The 24,179-nt window shown below is 42.5% G+C and overlaps 1 protein-coding gene across 5 annotated transcripts in view; it reads right to left on the minus strand.

Annotated features, from left to right (window-relative positions):
* The window catches only part of LOC311090322 (neoverrucotoxin subunit beta-like), a 100,321-nt gene extending 84,993 nt beyond the window's left edge, over positions 1-15,328 (minus strand). For 3 of the 5 annotated variants that reach the window (XM_084125582.1, XM_084125581.1, XM_084125579.1), the window contains exon 1: positions 15,191-15,328. The gene's annotated coding sequence lies outside the window, so the exon portion shown is untranslated. Of the gene's footprint in view, positions 1-4,781; positions 4,821-15,190 lie in introns of those variants that run through there. The other 2 variants (XM_084125583.1, XM_084125580.1) reach the window with 2 other exon arrangements.
* Positions 15,329-24,179: the final 8,851 nt, after the last annotated feature.

The following is a 24,179-nucleotide window of genomic DNA, read 5'->3' on the forward strand; positions in this document are numbered from 1 at the left end:
AGCTCGAGTTCTTACCAGAACCAGGAAGTATGACCATATTAGCCCGGTTCTGTCAAAACTGCACTGGCTCCCTATTAAACATCGCATCAATTTTAAAATATTGCTGATTGCTTACAAAGCACTAAATGGTTTAGCTCCGCAGTACTTGAGCGAGCTCCTAACGCATTATGACTATAACGTCTATTGCGATCTCAAAATTCCGGCCAGTTGATAATACCTAGAATATCAAAATCGACTGCTGGCGGTAGATCCTTCTCCTATTTAGCACCAAAACTCTGGAACAGTCTTCCTACCATTGTCCGGGAAGCAGACACACTCTGTCAGTTCAAAGCCAGATTAAAGACACATCTCTTTGACCTAGCATTCACATAATACATTATAGACTTCTATAATTTAATGTTAGGCTGCATAGATTAGGTCAGCCGGAACCGGGAACACTTCCCATAAATCCTGATGTACTCGTTACATCATGAGAAGAATGGCATCTACGCTAATTTTAGTGTCTGTGTTGATCCCGAGGTTTTCCCGCAGCCTGCCGGATCCAGGCCGTATCCAGATCTGATGAAGGACCTTCGCCTGGACCCGATGACAACGCAGTGCTGAAGTGCCAACTAGTCTCTCCCTATGGAGGATCCCACTACCACTATACAGATAAGGCGTTGTCGGGAAAATTCGTTTCGCGTTCCTACCCCAAAGCAACAAAATAAAATAAAATTCTTTATCAAAATTGATAAGGAAAGACAAGTACTTTGTTTAGGCTTGGCTTGTAGGGAATTCCAAACCTGCGTATATTCAAACGCACATAACTATAGAACCCATTCTAAATGCGCATGTGAACGCCATCAGCGTTTCTCACAGGTTCGCGTTTAAAGTCTGTGTAGAGGGAATGGTGTCGTCTTAGCGGCCCCTAATTTAATAACAAATGATTGTTGCAACGGAAGCAAATCAATCAAAACTAACTTTAGATGGAAAATAACTTAACTCTGCTATAAAGCCAAAACAATCTCTGTTACCTTAAATTATACGCTTATCTCTGTGAAGCTGCTTTGAAACAATCTACGTTGTTAAAAGCGCTATATAAATGAAGATGACTTGACTTGACTTGACTTAATACAGATGTCACAGGTTAACCTGGTGACTCTATAAACTTGGACTTACAAACACACCCGTTTCACTAATACTGTGCATTGCCGGCAATAGTTACATCTGTGTACACATCAGGAAAATGTTATGGAGTTTTTGTTTTGTTTAGTCTATAGTTTTCAACTCTTGGTAAATTTCCTTTAAAGATGTTATTATTTTTCTAAAAATAACAGAATGCCAGAACATATAATGATTCATATAATAATTACTTTTATTTTTCCACATAATTTCCACAAACCTTATTGCAGTTAAACTTCCCGGTTCACACTCTGTACAACCAAACCCATAATCCAGGTTAATCTATTTTTTATAGAAACAGCCACATCACTTCCTGTGGAAGATACCATTCTGGTGTGATGTCAGAGGGGGAGGGGATTTAGAAACAGTTGCTTTTGCAATTTAATTTGTTGTTAAACTCTTTCTCTGTTAATGGTTGTTGTTTAACCTGTTTGGAAGGTTTAAGTGTTGTTTTGGGTGTTTATATTATTTAATTTGATCATTACAAACTAAAATGTTTGTACATGTGATTGGTATGCTCTATAGGAGGGGCTTCAGCCTATAAATAGGCTTGCTGGCTGAAAGGATGTCAGTATGTAGGGTATAGAGCGATATTTGTGTTTTTGAATAAAACAGGGCTTAGTAGAAGGATATGAGTTTAGTTGTTTTAGAAAGTTGTATGTAATAATAATGATAATGTATGAATATTAATAATGTTATTAGATATTTATGAAGCTATTTATTGGTTTTATATATATGTATGTATTTATTTATTTATTTATTTAAAGGATAGTAAGAGAAGGCTATTGTGATCCACACTCCATATCAGAAGGTGGCGGTAATGCACACTGAAAAGTTGTTTGCCAACCGCCATTAAAAGAAAGAAGAAGAAGAAGAAGAAGGATTTCAGTTCTGATTGTGGACTCTAAGACTGAGCAGCGTTGCGAACTTGGGCCATTTGGTTTAGCCAAAATTAGCACATTGTTGCTGTTTTCTTTTCCTTTTGTACAGTTTTTATTTATTTTTGTTTTCTCCTGCACTGTAAATATTTATCACCTTCCAATAAAACACCATTTTTGGATTTTGCATTTTTTGTACAGCACGTCATTTCCCTTTTCCACTCCAACTGGTTGGCCTCCCTACAACAAACATGTGTTTTTATTTATTTTATTTATTTATAAAAATTAAATTGCATAACCCAAAGAGATCGCACTGTCAGATAGTTTAGGAATATTCACACATAACATATAGGCTACACATAAAACATGATATTAGAGTTTTAAAATCAAACATTTTAAAAGAGAACAATACATCACAGTTGTTTAAAACAATGAGCATTAAGCTGTGTCGTCAGCAAGTCGTTTCCCATCATGCTTTTGATCAGCGCAGTCGGTGGAGAGCAACTGTGCTCGACTGCAGAATCCCACACGTGCGCCTTGCGCTCGCGAGAGGTTTTTGACATACGTCAGCCTGACATCAGAGCAAGGCGTACCGCACTCGGACACATTTCTAACCGGCATGCATCTCGCGCTGATCACCGGTGATCGGTTCTGCGCAGATTTTGCTCATCTCAAACAAGCCTAATGACACGCAAATCGTCCATGCGTCACACGAACGCGCTCGTTACCTCAAACACAGCACCAAACTTCACAAGTCTCTGCTTTTCGTCGAGTTTGGAAGACACGCTGTGAGTTTACATTGAATTTACCTCAGAAGAAGAACGCGATTTGAAGACAAGAAAGATGTAAGGTAAGAAATTCTTAATTATATTAATGTTATTGTTGCATAAACTTCACATTGCAGTTGAACTGTTGCTAGATATATGGTGAATATTATAATATTTAGACCCGTGTTTACTGTTTAATACTGTGTTTGTGTATATCTGCTCAAAAGTAGATATGTATAATATGGTAACCATAATGTTTCATATTTTGGAGCGCGCTGTGCGTTTGAATGTTTCATATTCAAAATGCGCTGGGCGTTTGAAAAGCAAAACGCACCAAACCAAACATTAGGCTTTGTTTTTACTCCAATCTCATTTCATAACATCATAACGAATGGAAACATTTTAAGTAACATATGATAATCAATATATTTTTATCTAGCGTAGTTACTGAAGTGCTCCTTTTCAATGATATATAGGCTGCTATAGGTTATTGTTATTAATATTTTATGCAGCACTGCGCGTAGCCTATGCCTACAAGGCACAACAAACCTGGTGTTCATTATATATTGTTGGAAACATTTGTGTGTGTGTGTGTATGTGTTCTGTGAATTTTAAAAAGCAATTTTAACCAGAAAAATCTAAAATCTATTACCAAAATCCCCCCCAAAAAAACCCCAAAAAACATTTTTTACAGGGACCAGATGCCCCACTGATGAGTCCTGCTGACTTCAACATTCACATGAGTCTCTGTACATGAACATGGTAAAGTGAAAATCAAACACCTTGGAAATGAAAGGTATGTACAATGTCTTTAGGAATGGCACAAAGTGCCATTGCATTGTATGCATTGTAGCCTCCCTGAGGAAAAATCCCATCACATAGAGCCTCTTTCACCTAGCTATCATCATATAGAGACTGTGTCTGTTCCCCGAATTTGGAAATCCAAAAAATGTTTAAACCTATCTAAGGTTAAAAATTGAATTGATGTTCAACAAATAAAAAACAGCTATAATACAGATGAGCAAATGCTAAAGCTTGGGTTGCTGAATATTTGATCGCTTACTTCAAAAGCACTCATTGTTAATGATATGATTTCAGATAATAATAAACCTATTAGAAGAAAATAAACATAATCCTAGGTATTTATTTGAAACAGTGGCTAAACTAACGAAAAATAAAGCTTCAAGCACCGAAGTTTCCAAGCAACACAGCAGTAATGACTTTATGAACTTCTTCACTTATAAGATTGATAATATCAGGGATAAAATTATAACTATGCAACCGTCTACTACAGTATCGCATCAGGCAGTGCATTGTAGCCTCCCTGAGGAAAAATTTGATTCATTTGTTGCTATAGGAGAGGAAGAATTTACTAAACTCGTTAAATCATCTAAATCTACAACATGTATGTTAGACCCTATACTGACTAAGCTACTGAAAGAGATGCTTCCAGAGGTCATAGATCCTCTTCTTAATATCATTAATTCGTCTTTGTCTCTAGGATACGTACCAAAAAACTTTAAGCTGGCTATGATTAAACCGCTTGTTAAAAAAATGCAACTTGATCCTACAGAATTAGTCAATTACAGGCCGATCTCGAATCTACCTTTTCTGTCAAAGATACTAGAAAAGGCAGTATCTTCACAACTGTGTTCCTTTCTTGAAAGAAATGATATCTGCGAGGATTTCCAGTCAGGATTTAGACCGTACCATAGTACCGAGACAGCTCTCGTTAGAGTTACAAATGATTTGCTCTTATCATCCGATCGTGGTTGTGTCTCTCTATTAGTGTTACTCGATCTTAGTGCTGCATTTGACACCATTGACCACAACATTCTTTTAAATAGACTAGAAAACTATGTTGGAATTAGTGGAATTGCACTAGCATGGTTTAAATCATACTTATCTGACCGTTATCAGTTTGTAGCAGTAAATGAAGAGATGTCTTATCGATCACAAGTTCAGTATGGCGTACCTCAAGGCTCAGTACTAGGACCGCTGCTGTTCACTCTGTACATGCTACCCTTAGGAGATATCATTAGGAAACATGGAATTAGCTTTCACTGTTATGCTGATGATACTCAGCTCTATATTTCTTCAAAACCTAACGAAACTTACCAATTCACTAAATTAACAGAATGCATAGCTGATATAAAAAATTGGATGACTCGTAATTTCCTACTTCTAAATTCTGAAAAAACAGAGTTTCTAATTATTGGACAAAAAACTTCCTCACGTAATAACCTAGAATACTGTGTAACACTTGATGGCTGCTCTGTTAAGTCTTCGTCGCCGGTTAGGAACCTGGGTGTGCTCTTTGATACCAATCTTTCATTTGAAAGTCACGTGTCTAGTATCTGTAAAACCGCATTTTTCCATCTTAAAAATATATCTAAATTACGTCATATGCTCTCATTGACAAATGCGGAACAATTAGTTCATGCGTTCATGACATCAAGGCTAGATTATTGTAATGCTCTACTGGGTGGTTGCCCTGCACGCTTAATAAACAAACTACAGCTGGTTCAAAACGCAGCAGCTCGAGTTCTTACCAGTACCAGGAAGTATGACCATATTAGCCCGGTTCTGTCAAAACTGCACTGGCTCCCTATTAAACATCGCATCATTTTTAAAATATTGCTGATTACTTACAAAGCACTAAATGGTTTAGCTCCGCAGTACTTGAGCGAGCTCTTAACGCATTATACTCCTTCACGTCTATTGCGATCTCAAAATTCCGGCCAGTTGATAATACCTAGAATATCAAAATCAACTGCTGGCGGTAGATCCTTTTCCTATTTAGCACCAAAACTTTGGAACAGTCTTCCTACCATTGTCCGGGAAGCAGACACACTCTGTCAGTTTAAATCTAGATTAAAGACACATCTCTTTGACATAGCGTTCACATAATACATTATAGACTTCTATAATTCAATATTAGGCTGCATAGATTAGGTCAGCTGGAACCGGGAACACTTCCCATAAATCCTGATGTACTCGTTACATCATGAGAAGAATGGCATCTACGCTAATTTTAGTGTCTTTGTTTATCCCAAGGTTTTCCCGCAGCCTGCCGGATCCAGGCCGTATCCAGATCTGATGAAGGACCTTCGCCTGGACCCGATGACAACGCAGTGCTGAAGTGCCAACTAGTCTCTCCCTATGGAGGATCCCTTTCCCACTCTACAGATAAAGCGTCGTCGGGAAAACTCAATTTGCGTATCTACCCCGAATTAATAAAATAAAATAAAATTCTGAATCAAAACTGTAAGGAAACACCAGTAATTTGTTTAGGCTTGGTTTTTAGGGAATTCCAAACCTGCACACATATATTCAAACGCACATAACTATAGAACCCGTTCTTAATGCGCATGTGAACGCCATCAGCGTTTCTCACAGGTTCGCGTTTAAAGTCTGTGTAGAGAGAATGGTGTCGTCTTGGCGGCCCTAATTTAAAAACAAATGATCGTTGCGACGGAAGCGAATCAATCAAAACTAACTTTAGCTGGAAAATAACTTTATTAAAGAACCGCTATAAAGCCAAAACAATCTTACGTTAAATTATACATTTATCTCTGTAAAGCTGCTTTGAGACAATCTACATTGTTAAAAGCGCTATATAAATAAAGATGACTTGACTTGACTTGACAAAGGTTTCTGTCTTTGGATCATTGTTTTCAATAATGTGCTTTTTTGTCATTTGTTGTGTATCTTTGGAACATGTGTTGTAAATAAATCCAAACAATCAAAAAGCCATTATTTTTTTAATCTCCTCATTCTTTGTGCAAGGTTGCTCAGAATGATAGGGCCTGATAGCTCCTAATAGGGCCATTAGGGGGAGGGTCTTTGTCTTTCTCAGGTGTGAAAGAAATTAAATATTCATGATGTGATCACGCTTTTCACATAGTTTTGGAGCAAATATGTGACCCTGCCTGTGAAAACCCAGCTAAAGTCATTTTTTTGTGATTCAGTGTTTTTTACATAAAATCATCCTACACAATGTAAAGAACATTCTGTGAAAATATAACCTTGATATCTTTAATATTGACTGAGTAAGGCCATGTCAAAGATTTTCTAAAATTCGGCCTCAGAAAATCATATTTTTGAGAAATTCCAATTTAAAGATAAGTTATTTTTAAAACTGCAACACATTTGATCCATAGTTATCCTGCATATGTGACTTATAACACATTAAAGCTGAGATTCTCCCCTTTTTAGTGATATATGACACATCAGTGGAAAAATTCTTAAAGTTTTGTAAAACAGATCTATTTATTATGATGTACATGTCCAAAAAGCTAAAAGCATAAAAACATTGAAACGAATGGGGGTACCACAAGAGCTTGATCATAGCAACAATTACCATGTCAATTCAGTGGAATGATTTGTATAACTTAATTAGTAAAATTAAATATCAGTGAAATGTCAATAATAAATCAATTAAATAACATACCATTTCTCATTCTCTGAAATTATCATTCTCTTACTGGCCCACGGTGTAACATTGAGTAAATCTGGAGTAAAAATAATAAATAAATACAATTTCAAGGGATAGTTTACCCAAAAACTACAATTCTGTCATCATTTACTCACCCTGATGTTGTTCCAAACCTGTATGAGTTTCTTTCTTCTGCTGAACACAAAATAAGATATTTTAAAGAATGTTGGTAACCAGACAGTTGACAGCACCCATTGACTTCCATAGGTGCCGCCAACTGTCTGGTTACCAACATTCTTTAAAATATCTTATTTTTTGTTAAACAGAAGCAAGAAACTTATACAGGATTGGAATAACATGAGGGTGAGTATGAGTATGAGTAAATCATTTTTGGGTGAACTATCCCTTTAACAGGTCAGTCTCAAACTTTGTACACATTCTAAAATTGTCTAGATGCAAAATAAAATCCTGAGTGACAGCAACTCTCCCTCCTTGAAAAATAAATAACACTTTTCCCCATTGAAATACTTGCAGTTGCAAGAGAAACTGATTTTCAGTTTCACATCTGGACTTCCAGCATTCGAAGCAAATTCTTCTTGCTGGTGTTCCCTCTTCATGTTCGCCAGACAAATAGCTTGGGGTTCAATCACCAAAACTGGCTTGTCCTCCTCATCATGTTGGTCACTGCCTGAAAAAGCAAAGATCATTTTTTTTCAATTCAAAGCAAGATACCTAAAACATGATTGTGTAACATGCAAGAATGGGAAGTGGGTTTAATTCCACATTTAAAATGGATAATGAAGCATTTTATATGAAAATATCAGAAAATATTTTTTCAGTTTAGTCAGACTGGATCTGATTAATTGAGGGGAGGGCATATAGTAATAAGAAACAGCCTATAGGTGGTAAGCAGACTTCAATTCAGAGTGTAATAAAACAAATAAACATCATGCCATAAACGTAATAAATTTAAACTGACTAAATCCCAATCAACAAATGTAATAAACATTTAAATCCACTATTTTTGCATCACAGATATGTGTTAGCATTACATTGGCTGGACACTGACAGTATACATTTACATATTTAGCATAAAAAAATAATAACAAAAACTTACCGTCAAATTCCTCGTCAGTTTCATCAAAGAAGTGTCCTGTTCATCATCACAATCATCCTCCAGAAAATAATCCGCAATAAAACCGGTTAAATCATAATTTGGGGCAATTCCACCGAGATTAATATCAAGCTAACGTTAGCTGTTTAATCAAGCAGCTATTTTCCGTTCCTGCTCATACTTCGGTGTCGCCGGCGAAGCCATGGCCATGTCAGATGTCAAAACAACGCATTACGTTACCATCATCCAGCAAATAACACGTAGCAGGCCAAAAATGTCCTTAAAATAAGTTTAATATTATTGGCAGAATACTAAGCTACAAAACAAATAAGCAGTTCTTAAAATATTGGCTATGACAAGAAAAAATCACCACAGACGAAACCCGCGGCTTAAATCTCTCTCTTTTTCCTGATTACCGGCGCTCGCGGATTGATATTAAAGTCTGTTTTTACTCTTTCTAATAGAAAATACACAGAAAAGAAGTTCCTGAACCGATTGATATACAAATCAGCAGTGTTGTTGCGCGAAATAAACCCAGAGACGACTGAAATCAATGTTTAGGAAGCCCACGTCCGTTTATTTTTTTTGCGCAAAAGTATAACGTAGTGTCAATAAAATCATTAATTTCAGTATTTATCATGTTATAAATTAAAATTTAAGTATTGCATCTCAAAACCATTGGTATAATCTATCATTTACAGCAATAAACACACATGGACTATTTTTGTCATTTTTATGGCTATGACTACTTTGACGCTCGTTAACTCATAATTCGATTCTGCGACTTTAGCCGGGGTTTCACAGGCGGGGTCACATATTCTAGGCTACGTGATGCAATTTTCAAAAGTTGTGTGAAGAAATAATCAGTATGGGTTTCATGACCTTATTTCAGTGACAATTATTTTTTTTCACAAACCACGCATAAATGTCATTATCTCAAAACTACAAACTTTTACATACATGCTTCTGACATATTATTGTAGCAGAGTTTGTGCTAAATACAGTGTAATCAGACTTTAGCCATGAAAATGTCACAAGTAACAGAAATAATGTCAGAACACCTCCAGGGTCTGAAAACACCTCAGACCCAAGAGGGTTAAGAAGAGATTGTGTGTTTGCACTTTGTGAGTATTGCCAGTTTATCTGCCTCACTAGGCGTTTCCATTGATTTCTGCCTGATTATCTTGTGTATGATTCTGCCTGATTTTCTGATTTACGCCTGTTGGATTACCCCTCTGTTCTCGTAGCCTGTTTTGGACTGATGACTGTGTTTGGACCTCTTGCCTGTTTACTCAGCTCTGCCTTTTGGATTACCCTTGTGTATGTTGCTAGATTGGACTGCTATTGTGATTTTGACCTCTTGGTAGTCCATCGATAACGATGATGACGATACTTTGCACAGCTCATCTATTGTGGACTCGTAGGTAGCTGTAGAGTCCAATCCTTGAACGGCACAGCCGTTCACAGTAGGGGCATGGGAACTGTCCTAGTTCAGCAGGTGCAAATGCAACAATCTTCCTCCTTGCCCGGGCCGCAGTGATGTGTTCGCGGCGTCTCACCTCAAAGGTGCATTGTGCCTGCCTTGAGAGTGTACCCCAGCCAGTTCTGTCTTGTGCACGGTGCTCTAGCTCTTTTGGGGGGATCCCAGCAACTGTCATGTTGGACTTTACACAGTCTTTGAACCTTTTGCGTGGTCTGCCTTGCTTGCGTTTGCCTGAGCAAAGCTCACCATATAGGAGCTGTTTTGGCAATCTGCTGTCATCCATGCGGATGACATGCCCTGCCCATCGAAGCTGAGATTTCAATATCATGCCTTCGATGCTGGTTGTCTCGGCTCTGTCCAGGACCTCAAGGTTCGTTTTGCGGTCTTGCCAGCAGATGCAAAGAAGTGACCTCAGGCTGCGTATGTGGAACTGTTCCAGCTGTTTCAGATGTCTTCTGTACAAGGTCCATGTTTCACATCCATACAGGAGACCGGTGAGAACAATAGCCTTGTACAGTTTCACTTTTGTGGTTAGTCTGATGTTGTGCTGGTTCAATACACGTATTTTCAGGCGGCCAAGGGCTTGACTTGCTTTGCATATACGAACACTGATCTCCTTGTCTATTGTTCCATCGCAGGAGATAACACTACCCAGGTACTTGAAGTCTTCGACTGTCTTCAGTTCTGTCCCATCGATGGTGATAGAGGGAGGAAGGGCATTGGATACGGGGGCTCGTTGTAACAAGACCTCTGTCTTGCCCAGACTGACGGTCAGACCAAAGAGACGGGAGGCTTCCGCAAACTTGTTGACAATGCACTGGAGATCAGGCTCTGTGTGCGCCATGAGAGCACAGTCGTCGGCAAAGAGTGCTTCAAGTATTTTCCTCTCCACTGTTTTTGTCCTGGCGTTCAGGCGTTGAAGATTGAAGAGCGATCCGTCCAACCTGTACCTCAAAAATACCCCATGTTCAAGGTCTCTGACTGCATGGTTCAGCACACATGTAAAGAGGACAGGAGCCAGGACACAGCCTTGTTTTACGCCATTGGCAATGCTGAACGGTTCTGATGTTTCACCACCAGAGAGTACCTGGCCAGTCATGTCATCATGGAACAGTTTGATTAGGTTCACGAACCTGTCTGGGCATCCAAGCCTTGCCAGAATCATCCAGAGGGCCTCTCTATTGACCGTGTCAAACGCCTTGGTCAAATCTATAAAGACACTGTAGAGGTCCATGTTCTGCTCAATGCATTTTTCCTGTACCTGCCTGACTGTGAAGATCATGTCAGTAGTGCTACGACCTGGGCGGAATCCACACTGAGACTCTGGTAGGTTGACCTCTGCTATGTTGGAGATTAGGCGGTTGAGAATTACCCTAGCCAAGATCTTCCCGGCAATTGACAGAAGAGAAATACCCCGGTAATTGCCACAGTCAGCTCTGCTACCCTTGTTCTTAAAAAGGGAGACAACTGTGGGAGCTTTGAAGTCTTTTGGCATGTCCTCTTCTATCCATATGCTGGTAAGGAGGGCATGGAAGGCCTCAACTGGACCAGCAGACTTAAATATTTCTGCTGGGATTCCATCCATTCCAGAGGCTTTACCTGGGCTGGTTTGCTTGATTGCCTTTATGACCTCATCCATTGTTGGTGGGAGATCAAGAGCTTGGACTATAGTTCTTTGGGGGATCTGGTTCAAGGCATCAGGATCAACAGTGGAGGGTCTATTTAGCAGGTTGCTAAAGTGTTCTCTCCATCTTATGTTGATGCTGTTCTTGTCTCTCAGCAATGTAAGACCATCTGCAGACAGGAGAGACGTGGGACCAGGTTTAGCTGGTCCATATACTTGTTTGATGGCACTAAAAAACATCTTAGAGTTGTTAGTATCAGCATATCTCTGGACCTCTTCAGCCTTTCTCTCCCACCATTCATTTTGCATGTTGCGCAGCATAGTCTGTGCTTGTCTCTGGAGATACCAGAAACGATCACCCTTAGAGGTGGATGAGTTGTCATTTTGCCACTCAATGTAGGCTTTCCTCTTCTCTTCCAGGAGGTTGCCAATGATCTCATCGCTCTCATCAAACCAGTCCTGGTGGGTACGTTTCAGTTTTCCAAGAGTTGAATCTGCTGATTCTGACACTAATATTTTGAACTGGTTCCACTTTTCAGTTGTGCTTCCCGTCAAAGGGCCAAGGGAGCTAAATTGCTCATCCAGATGGTCAGCAAACTCTTTGCGTTGCCTTGTTTGCCTTAACTTTGCAACATCAAAGGTTTGTCTAATGGCTTTCGGCTTGTTGCGGTGTGTGGGTACAATGTGGAGTGACAGGATGGTCCTGACCAAACGGTGATCCGTCCAACATTCTGCTCCACGCATAGCCTTTGTGATTTTTACATCACGGATGTCTCTCTTACGACAGATAGCATAGTCTATCATATGCCATTGCTTGGCTCTCGGGTGCATCCATGTTGTTTTGTATTTATACCACTTGCCTAAAGAGAGTGTTGGTGACTGTGAGGTTGTTCTCTGCACACTTACTCAGTAGCCTTAATCCATTGGAATTCATTTTACCTATGCCATGCTGACCAAGTACTCCCTTCCAGATTGTGTGATCATTGCCAATTCTGGCGTTGAAGTCTCCCAGCAGGAGTAACTTGTCATTTATGGGAGTGGCTTTCACATGACTGTCCAAAAGGCTGTAAAAGCTGTCCTTGGTGTCATCACAACTTGTCAGGGTAGGTGTATAGGCACAAATGATAGTGATGTTTTGGTTGTGGTTGAGAGGAAAACGAAGTTTGATCATTCGCTTACTAATGCAATCCGGAAGGTCCGGGATTTGGCGCAAGAGGTTAGTTCTGATTGCAAAGCCAGTTCCGTATATTTGGTCTTCGTCTGCTTCTTTGCCTCTCCAGAAGAAAGTATAGCCACCTTTGAGTTCTGCAACTGATCCTTCTCCTGCAAGTCGAGTTTCAGTTAAGGCAGTGATGTCAATGCGGTAGCGTGCCAGTTCTCTTGCAACAAGGGCCGTTCTCCTCTCTGGTCTCATGGTGCTCTCTCTATCCATGAGGGTTCAGATATTCCATGCTGCGAGAATTAATTTTCTTTTTGTTGTATTTCGACCGCTAAAGGGGGTAAAACTGCCAGCTGCGGTATGCTGGCCAGTTTCATTAGGACAAGCAATGTTTGGGACACCTTTTCTAGTCCCCTCCTTCATGCGAAGGTGAGCAGTGCAAATCCTAAAATGGACTGCTCAGTCGCCCGGGAGGCTGCCGAACATCTTTGTTGTCCTAGATCAAAGATGAGCGACCACATGTCCACAGGCCGCCTGCGTGCAGGTTTGAAGCTATAACTCCCAGTGGTTACCTCCACCTGTCACTTTCGCCCCTCCCCTATCGCCGCAGGACTTTTTTGTGAGTTATGCAAAGGACCTGTGTGGGAGTTTTTTGGTGGTTGTGATTGAGCCGTTGCACAGGGGCAGAGCCACTCTCTCGGCCTTGGAAATCCTAGTCCAGTGGTACGAAGAATCGTCACGACTGGAGACTTCCTTGGCTGCAGTGGATGACCGTGACCTCTTGAGTGCCTGGACACGCCCTAAGGTCTCCACAAGACCCTTGCAGTGCGGCCTTCCTGGCCGATGGATCCCTAAATAGATCTCCTACGCCTAGTCCACCGGAGCTGTCTTCACATGCTAGGGCAGGCATATCCCTGTCTCACCGGGGGTTTAAAACCCGTCGGCTACCCTCACCTAGTTCAGCCGGCCCAGGGGGTGGTCGCTGCCGCATGCAAGCAGCTTCTAGGACCCATAGGTGAGAGCTGGGCGTAGTTGGGGACCAATAGAGGATAAGCCACCCCTCGAGAGGAGTGTGACTAGCTTTTTCCTCTTGAGGTGCTACCCCAACCATACAACCCCTACCCCCTACAACCCCTACCCCTTAATGTTTCTGTCTCCAAAACCTGCTGCTAATAAACATCCGCAAATGGATTCTAATGCTGCCTCAGCCTCATCGTTACAATCAGACAAAAAAAAAAAGGACTGAGCTACACCTGTTTGAAGTCAATAGAGTCAGTAAAGTCAATTTTAAGAAAAAATATTAAATTATAAAAATTGAGTTAAAGTTTTCTGAAGGTTCCACAACAAAATCACTAAGCAATCATACTTTACCACATTTGTCAAACACCAAGTCAAAACCCATATCTATAGGGAAAATATATATTCAACTTTTTTATGACCTACTGTACCGCACGGATCAGATGTTTTTCTCCAGCAGTTAACCAAACGTTTATTTAAGACATAACAGATAATGTTTGCGTGAAGACAGATATTTTGAAATACTGTAATTCTGTGTATGTGTGTATTTTGTGTATATTGGGATCGAGTGCTGTCTGAGAGTTTTACATAAATATAAACATTCGCTGAGACACAACCAGAGAAAAACAGTATTTTTCATGGATTATTAAAACAAAAGAAAGATTAATTATAAGGAAGGTAACACTATCAGAAACCCTCAAATTCGACCAAAATTGACATTTTCGCAACTAACATTCCAACTCATTTTGCCAGCACGGGACACACACACACACACACATATATATACATACACACACACACACATACATATATATATATATATATATATATATACATTTTATTACCCTTTGCTCAACCTTTACTCCAACATATTCACACTGACACTGCCTGTTGATCCCCCATTCCTCGCCTTCGATGCTTTGTACCCCCCGTCTGACAGGCGGGTCTGTGACCAGCGCCGAGAACGGCTGCAGGACCGGATGGCTGCTTGCCTGTGCTGGGTTACCTCCATCCCCGACTCCCCTCCCCTGTTGCAAGTCTTGTGTGTTCATGTTGTGTACTGATTATGTGCTAATGTTGCTAAGGTGTTTTTTACTGTTCCCAAACTGTACTCCTTACAGGAGCATAGTCTGGGGGTTGCCTTTTTTTCTCCTCACCTCTCCTCATGTTATGCTGTATTTTTTTCCTCAATGCTCTGTCTTCCTGTCCTGTCTACCCCCTTGTCATATTGTATGTATGTTTGTATGGACAGGTTGATGGCTAGTTTTGCTGGTACTTGTGACTAAGTCAAGTCAAGTCAAGTATATTTGTATAGCACTTTTCACAATACAGATTGTATCAAAGCAGCTTCACAGTATTAAATTAAAATAAAATAATACAACAAGGTTTGTTTCTAGTGGAATTTATTGATTGATAAAATAAAATTAAATATCCCCAAAATATCCCCAACTGAGCAAGCCAAAGGCAAAGGCTAAGTGACAATAAAGGCTACTACTACTACTACTACTACTACTACTACTACTGATATTGTATTAAAATCACATCTTACCTGGAGTCTCTGTTCTTGATATGGTAAGAAGTCAGTAGCAGGACTATAAATATCACTACAGCTTCAGAGGATGTCACATGAAAAAGTGCGTTGTCAGAAAAAAAGTATTCTCAGAAATGTTGAAAAAGGTTGAAGGGGAGGTGGCCCAGTGGTCATTGCCCCTGTGACAATGAAATGCTTTCTGGCAGTATACAATCATTTTGTGTGAGGTACGGAGTAGAATTTATTAAAGATGTTAATTTCTGAAAATTGTATCCAGATCCAATCAGTGAAGTCACACATATCTCATTCATATCATCATACATCATATATCCGTCTAGTTTCATTTGCCCAAAATATATTTGGACACACTCAGAGTCACGAGTTTTTGACCAAAGGAATTAAGGAAACATTTAAGATTCAAAAGCATATGAATGTTATTCCTGCAAGAAAAATAAATGTTAGTTATGATTAATTAAAAAATCCGTCACACCTCCCAGATGAAATTTCTTACTCTATAATATGCTTTTTGCTAACTGTGCTCACCAACTCTCACACACACGTAACTAATAACAAATACATTGTTACACCATGAGTGGCGTCTATAAGAGAGCAATAAACCAGGCGACTCACCAATGTGCGATGGGTTTTCAAACTTAATTCATTCTATTTTTATTTTACATTTTCATTGTTTATTTTTTTAATTGAAAGCAATACTGTATTGAAAGTATTTTTCTGATTTGTTCGATGTGTTTTGAAAAATGTCTTCCGTTGCTATGGTCGGGTATCACTGTCAATCATCTCAATTTCGTGATTGATTCACACAAAAAAATGATTAAAGACGAGCTTCATCATCTTCATTTTCTGGTGTGATCAGCTGACAGTCTTCCTTCATCAGATGTGTCGTCTTTGCAGCGGCTCAACTGGAATGTAGCAAATTTATGTTGTAGTGTACAATTGATAATTAAACAAGATGCTTGACTTTAATAAACAGATACATATTTAGGCATCAAGAACGGAAAAATATAAACACTGTCTCAGCTACACTGAGATTCGATCTCAGATCGCTTGAAGCTCCGCGAGGCTCATGTTGATGCGTTGACCACAGAACTATCGTCTGAATACTGTTAAGCTAATGTCTTATGCTCTTACTAAGCCTCATTGATGTGGCCTAATATTTTATGTTGAATTTTTTTTTTCATTATTCAATTTATTCAATTTAATTTCAATAATTTCAGTATTATGATTGTGAATTCGTTCAGTGTTTCATTTGAATTGATTTGCTACCAGCTTTCAATCGCTCTCAATGAGCCGCGGCGCGGCAGCAGATTACGCAATAGAGAATAAACTGACACTTTGCAAAGTCTGTGATTGTAGCGCCGCTTAGCGGTAAGAGGCTGCAAATACACACCCGCAATTTACCGCCGTAACTAAACTAAACTAAACTTTAAAGTAACTAACAATGCTTAGTTTGTGTGTGGCTGCTTTTCCAAAATGTTTCTTTTTTTTTTTTTCAGTGTTCTTTTCATTTAAAAACATGGTTGTTATATTTTGTTATGTTTTACAATGATAAAACCATGTGAGATTTAAATAAACACTGTTTGAGTTGTTAATACCATGTGTGTCAGTTATTGAAGTTATGTTATTTATTGTAATGGCCTTGAAAACAAGTGTGTTCAGCATTGTGTAAAAAGAGTCCCCCAGGAAATTCAGCCTTCAGTATTCAGGTAACCAGGGGTTAAATTGGGATTTATTATGTGTGGGGGCTCTCCCTAGGGGGGTCCGGGGATATAGGTGCCAGAGAGAAATGCACATTTCATACGGATTACACAAGCAGCAGTCTGTTACGTCCGTGGATCACGGCTGAACGCGTCTTCTCCACACTCACTTACAAACAAACAGGGCGAATATATCAGATGTAAGTAGTCTACCTTTTGGTGCAGGTGAGGACACATTTGAGCTGCACGCATTGCAATCTGAGCTGGAAGCTGTTGAGAAACAGATCCACAACCTTTTAGTGAGACAGGCCGAGCTGATAGACCGGCGTTTAGCTCTTGAAACATCACGCTCCGAAGCACACAAATCAGTGATTAACGTTACTAACCCGCTGACTCCGACCTCGTCTACTCCGTGCGTTACTCAGCATCGGTCCCGAGCGCCGAGGTCGCGATCAGCCATGGTCTCGTTCACTCCGGCTCCAACACGCCACCACGAAGCCTGGATGGTTCCGCAGAGTCAGGTCTAGACCAAGACTCTTTCCGCCCCTCCCGGTTTTCGAGTTATCCACACAAAACCGCTTCTCCCCTCTTCGCGAAACCGAACACGATGCTGTGATCATCGGTGGTTCCATCGTTCGGCACGTACACGCTACGTTAGGTAAAAGTAAGGTGCACAGTCACTGCTTTCCTGGTGCTCGTGTTTCTGAAATTGCTGCTCGCGTTTCCGAGATTCTGAACAGTGACGAGCGCGTCGGAACTGTGGTCCTGCACGCGGGAGTGAACAACATCAGGCTGCGCCAGACAGAGGTTCTGAAGAAAGACTTCAGGAATCTGATCGATACGGTACGCAGCACATCGCCTGAAACAACGATCATAGTGTCAGGACCGCTTCCCACGTACCGACTAGGACATGAAAAGTTTAGTAGACTATTCGCGCTAAATGAATGGTTAATGTCATGGTGCAATGAGCAGAAACTGCTCTTTGTAAATAATTGGAATCTGTTTTGGGAGCGTCCTAGGCTTTACCGTGCCGATGGCTTACACCCAAGCAGATTCGGATCGGATCTTCTGTCAGATAACATCTCCAAAATGTTAAATACCATTAAATGACTAGTAACCAATAGTCCAAATCATAGTCTCTCCTGCACCAATTTAAATGATATAAATATTAGTGTAGAACATTGCATAGAAACTGTGTCTATTCCTCGTTTAGTGAGATCAAATAATAAATCTACTGCAGGATCTAGGAAAAATCTAATTGTTATTAAAACAGAAAATGTTGCTATTAGTAAACAAAAACAATTTTTAAAGCTAGGTTTTTCTAAACATTAGATCACTCACGCCTAAGGCAGTTATTGTAAATGAAATAGTCACAGATAATAGCTTCGATGTACTTTGCCTTACTGAAACCTGACTTAAACCAAATGATTATTTCGGTCTAAATGAGTCTACTCCATCTGGATACTCCTATAAACATGAACCCCGTCTGATTGGTCGTGGCGGCGGTGTTGCAACAATCTATAGAGATATTCTCAATGTTACTCAGAAAACGGGTTATAAGTTTATTTCGTTTGAAGTACTTGTACTAAATGTTACGCTCTTAGATGTTAGAAAAAAATCCATATTATCTCTAGCCTTGGCTACCGTATATAGACCGCCTGGGCCTTACGCTGATTTCCTAAACGAGTTTGCAGATTTTTTCTCAGATCTATTGGTCAATGTAGATAAAGCATTAATTGTTGGAGATTTTAACATACACGTAGATAATTCAAATGATGCGTTAGGGGCTGCGTTTATAGATTTATTAAAATCCTTTGGGGTCAAGCAAAACGTCACCGGACCAACTCATCGTCTTAATCACACACTCGATTTAATTATATCATATGGAACCGATCCAACCGATATAGATATCATTCCACAAAGTGATGATGTCACTGACCATTACTTGCTAACTTGCATATTACGTACTGCTGTAATATGTCATGCTGTGCCGCGTTATCGACCAGGCAGAACAATCCTTCCATCCACTATAGATAATTTCTCAAATTGCTTATCTAATCTGTCTCAGCTGCTGCCTGAACCCAAACAAACAGATGAACTAGAAGAACTAACTAGCACTATGAGCACCATTCTCTCTAGAACATTGGATGTTGTTGCACCCATTAAATTAAAAAAGGTCAGAGAGAAAATTAAAGCACCATGGTACAATAATACTACGCATGTTCTAAAGAGATAAACCCGTAATTTAGAGCGTAAATGGAAACAAACTAATTTAGAGGTCTTTAGAATCGCGTGGAAAGACAGTATGTCACGTTATAAAAAGGCCCTAAAAGCGGCCAGGGCTGAGCACCTCCGCAAACTAATAGAAAATAACCAAAACAATCCTAGGTTTTTATTTAACACCGTGGCTAGACTAACAAATAAACACACGTCACCCGAACAAAATATCCCATTACAGTTTAGTAGTAATGATTTCATTAACTTCTTCACTGAGAAAATAGAAAACATCAGAACCACAATTGTAAACTTTCAATCCTCAATCGCGCCTTATAATTCAGCCTCAATTATCACCCCGCAAGAACAATTACAGTGCTTTACAACTATAGAACAAAAAGAGTTAAATAAACTTATCACTTCATCTAAAACAACAACATGTTTATTAGATCCTATACCAACTAAACTACTGAAAGAAGTGTTACCTGTAGTGGAAGAGCCTCTCCTCAATATTATTAACTCATCTTTATCTTTAGGTCATGTTCCAAGAACATTTAAACTGGCAGTTATAAAACCTCTCATTAAGAAACCACAATTAGGTCATAATACTCTAGCAAATTATAGACCCATTTCAAATCTTCCTTTTATGTCTAAAATACTAGAAAAAGTTGTGTCCACTCAACTGGGCTCTTTCTTGCAAGAAAATTATATCTATGAAAAGTTTCAGTCAGGATTCAGGCCGCATCATAGCACTGAAACTGCGCTCGTTAAAATCACAAATGATTTACTTTTAGCTTCTGACCAAGGCTGTATCTCAATACTAGTTTTACTTGATCTAAGTGCTGCGTTCGATACTATAGATCACACAATACTCTTAGATCGACTACAAAATTATACTGGTGTTCAAGGACAAGCATTAAGCTGGTTTAGATCATACTTATCAGACCGCTACCATTTTGTCTATTTAAATGGAGAAAAATCGATCATAACTCCAGTAAACTATGGAGTGCCGCAGGGATCTGTGTTGGGCCGTCTATTATTCTCAATATATATGATGCCACTTGGAAATATTATAAGGAAACATGGAATTAGTTTCCATTGTTATGCTGATGACACTCAAATATATATTTCATCACGGCCAGATGAAAACGCTAAATTATCCAAATTGACAGAGTGTGTTAAAGATATAAAAGATTGGATGACGCGTAATTTTCTTTCATTAAATCCTGACAAGACAGAGGTAATACTTATCGGTTCAAAAAACCGCCCACAGAATGTCATGATCCTGCCATCTAGTCTTTAATTTTCCCTGGTCTTGAGGCAGGATCATGACAGACCCATGTTTTATGTGTAAGCACATGGCCATTTGTTTGGGCTGTGTGCTTGCGTTGTCTCGTCCCGTAACCCCGCCCCCTTGTTACCCTTGTTACCCTTGTTTAGTCATTATTGCTTTACCTGTGTCACCTGCTGTCATCATTAGTTTCTTCCTATTTAATCCCCTTGTGTTTGCTGTCCTGTGTCGGTTCATTGTGAAACGTGCTGTGATGTTACTCTAGCTAGTCCAAGACCGAAGAAAACGTCCATTCCACCATTGGAGAGTGGGTTCGCGGACGGTGGTCCGCGGACGAGCGCGCCGGCCCCCCGAAATTTTTGGGGGGCCGGCCGACGCCGCACCCCGACCGCGCCCGGGCGCCCGACCCACGCGGGCAGGCGCGAGGGGCCCCAGCGCCCTCGGGGGCCCGACGGGAGGCCCCCGTTGTCCTAGACCCCCGGAAGCAGTTCGGCCTTCGTCCTGGGTGGGGCGCCACGCGTGACCGGTCCCACTAACCCACTATTTGTCCGTTTGACCACTGTTTTGGGCGGACCCGTCCCACGAAACCACTATTTGTCCAATAACCCACTATATGGCGCAAACGTCCCGTTGACCCCCCCCCCCCACTCCCAGGCCACGCCCCCGTCCCACGAACCCACTATTTGTCCAATAACCCACTATTTGCCGGAAACGTCCCGTTGCCCCCGCCAACACCCCCCCCCCACCCCCCCCGTCCCACGAACCCACTATTTGTCCAATAACCCACTATTTTGGGAAAAAGTCCCGTTGCCCCCGCCAACACCCCCCGTCCCACCCCCCCCCGTCCCACGAACCCACTATTTGTCCAATAACCCACTATTTGCCGGAAACGTCCCGTTGCCCCCGCCAACACCCCCCCCCCCCACCCCCCCGTCCCACGAAGCCACTATTTGTCCAATAACCCACTATATTTGTAAAATGATTTTCCCGCCGTACATGTAAATATGCTGCAAATGGACACAATCCCACGTGCCATCGATTGAATGGGGATTCAGACAGCTCCTTTGATAGACATTTTAATTAAAGATCCTGTCTTGATGAAAACCATTTTACTGCACTCAGGGGCCTCCCCTGAGTCCATAGCACCAAGTCCCATCCCATAATTCCACTGTCCACGAACCCACTATTTGGTACTATTGAATAAATGCTACGTGGGATCTCCATCTCTCGGCTCTGGAATGATCTAGAACCTCCATTTTTGCACTCCTGTCTAAGTCTCACCACCCTCTAACAGATTCCAGAGTTTCAAGAAGATCAGAGAAACTTTTTTTTTTCATAGCGGGGGGGCGTCCCCGGGGCCCGTGACTCTTGCGTTCAGGAGAGGGTCCCCGCGGGACATCCTCACCCGAGTTTGAGCTCTCTGCGTCTTCGCGCTGCCAAGATACGAGCCGTTTTGTCCCAGGGGTCAAGAGGTCACCGGCGGACGCCATTTTGATTTGCGCCGTGGTTTTCGGCTAATATCTTGGCCAAAACACCACCAAAAATCACGAAATTTTTACCATTCTTTTCAGCACGATTAGACGGTTCCATAGAGCTCGGTGCACGCCGGATCCGTCGAGTTTTGGCCTTGATAATTGCGTTCTTTTTGTCTGTATCTCGGGGCCCCAGGGGCCCACGAGGCCGTGGGTGGTCTCAAAGTAAAGGTCTCGTCCCGTTCTAAACACGATAAAACGTTAGGTGTCCATAGGACCCAGTGGGCCATCGTGAAAAATAAAAATAATCTTTCATTTTTCAGTCACCATGCACAATCACTGGACTCATCACAAACGGGGGTTAGGAAACGCTTAGGAAGGGGCTAGGGCCCTCAAACTCGGGGGCCCGACTCAGGGGCACTAGACGACGGAACTCGGCGAGTTTCGGGCTCCTGCGACTTTCCGTCTCCTTACGGGGGCCGTCCCACGGCCCATTTAAAAGGCATAGCGGTTTCGCGGACGAGCGTCCTTTTTCCGACCTCGCGACCCCTGAACGAGGTCCCAGGGGCCCCAAACTTTCCCGCCCGCACCAGGGGGCCATGGCGAGTCGGAAAACGGCGCCCCCTAGTCGATCGGCCCTTCGGAAGCGGCGTCCACGAAACCACGGTGGAAAACCCATTCATTTAATGGGCGAGTGGGATTTTGATGGAAATGTCCCAGGGGCCCCAAACCCGGCACGGTGGCCCCAGGGCCCGCCCCGAGTGACGTACCGAAAGCACCGGGCCCTAGAGCGGAGGCAAATATTTTTTAGCCTCTATGCAAAATCTCTCCCTGGCCTCACTCTCACACTGAAACAGCCTTTCCGGCCTTTGAATGATTTGGTGGCGGGGGAGGGGCGATTTTTCGCAAAGGCCCCAGGGCCCCACGCTTCGGGGCCCCGCGTCAGGGGCCCCTGGAGAGTCGGAATCTGAAGTATCGGGGTACAACGACCCTCCGTCTGCGTACGGGGGCCGTCCCACGGCCCATTTAAAAGGCATAGCGGTTTCGCGGACGAGCGTCCCTTTTCCGACCTCGCGACCCCTGAACGAGGTCCCAGGGGCCCCAAACTTTCCCGCCCGCACCAGGGGGCCGTGGCGAGTCGGAAAACGGCGCCCCCTAGTCGATCGGCCCTTCCGAAGCGGCGTCCGCGAAACCACTACGGCGAATACATTCATTTAATGGGCGAGTGGGATTTTGACAGAAATGTCCCAGGGGCCCCAAACTCGGCACGGTGGCCCCTGGGCCCGTCCCGAGCGACGTACCAAAGGCGCTAGGCTCTAGAGCGAAGGCAACACTTTCCCGCCCTTTTAAACCTAATCTCGGCCTTGTGCCTCCTCCGCTCATGTACCCTAAGAGCCTTTTGAGTGAAAGTTGGTTATAAGTGGCACACTTTTTTCAGGAAGGTCCTAGGGCCCCACGCTTCGGGGCCGTGAGTCGGGGGCCCCTGGAGAGTCAAAATATCAAATCTCGACGTGATACGACCCTGCGTTTCCGCACGGGGGCCGTCCCACGGGCCATTTGACGGCGTAGCGGGTTCGCGGACGAGGGGCCCTTTTTCGACCTCGCGACCCCTGAACGAGGTCCCAGGGGCCCCAAACTTTCCCGCCCGCACCAGGGGGCCGTGGCGAGTCGGAAAACGGCGCCCCCTAGTCGATCGGCCCTTCGGAAGCGGCGTCCACGAAACCACGGTGGAAAACCCATTCATTTAATGGGCGAGTGGGATTTTGATGGAAATGTCCCAGGGGCCCCAAATTCGGCACGGTGGCCCCTGGGCCCGCACCGAGCGACGCACCGAAAGCACCGGGCCCTTGAGCGAAGGCAAAACGTTGTCAGCCTCTAACCCTAATCTCTGCCACACGACAGACGCGGGGGCCCCTTTTTTGACCTTTCGGCCCCTGAACGAGGTCCCAGGGCCACCAAACTTTTCCGCCCGCACCAGGGGGCCGTGGCGAGTCGGAAAATGGCGCCCCCTAGTCGATCGGCCCTTCGGAAGCGGCGTCCACGAAACCACGGTGGAAAACCCATTCATTTAATGGGCGAGTGGGATTTTTATAGAATGGTCCCAGGGGCCCCAAATTCGGCACGGTGGCCCCGGGGCCCGTCCCGAGCGACATATCAAAAGCATATGATGGTGGGGGAGGGGCGATTTTTTGCAAAGGCCCTAGGGCCCCACGCTTCGGGGCCCCGCGTCAGGGGCCCCTGGAGAGTCGGAATCTGAAGTATCGGGCTACCACGACCCTCCGTCTGCGTACGGGGGCCGTCCCACGGCCCATTTA

The sequence above is a fragment of the Abramis brama genome, assembly GCF_963993115.1.
Source record: "Abramis brama genome assembly, chromosome: 10".
NCBI lineage: Eukaryota > Metazoa > Chordata > Actinopteri > Cypriniformes > Leuciscidae > Abramis > Abramis brama.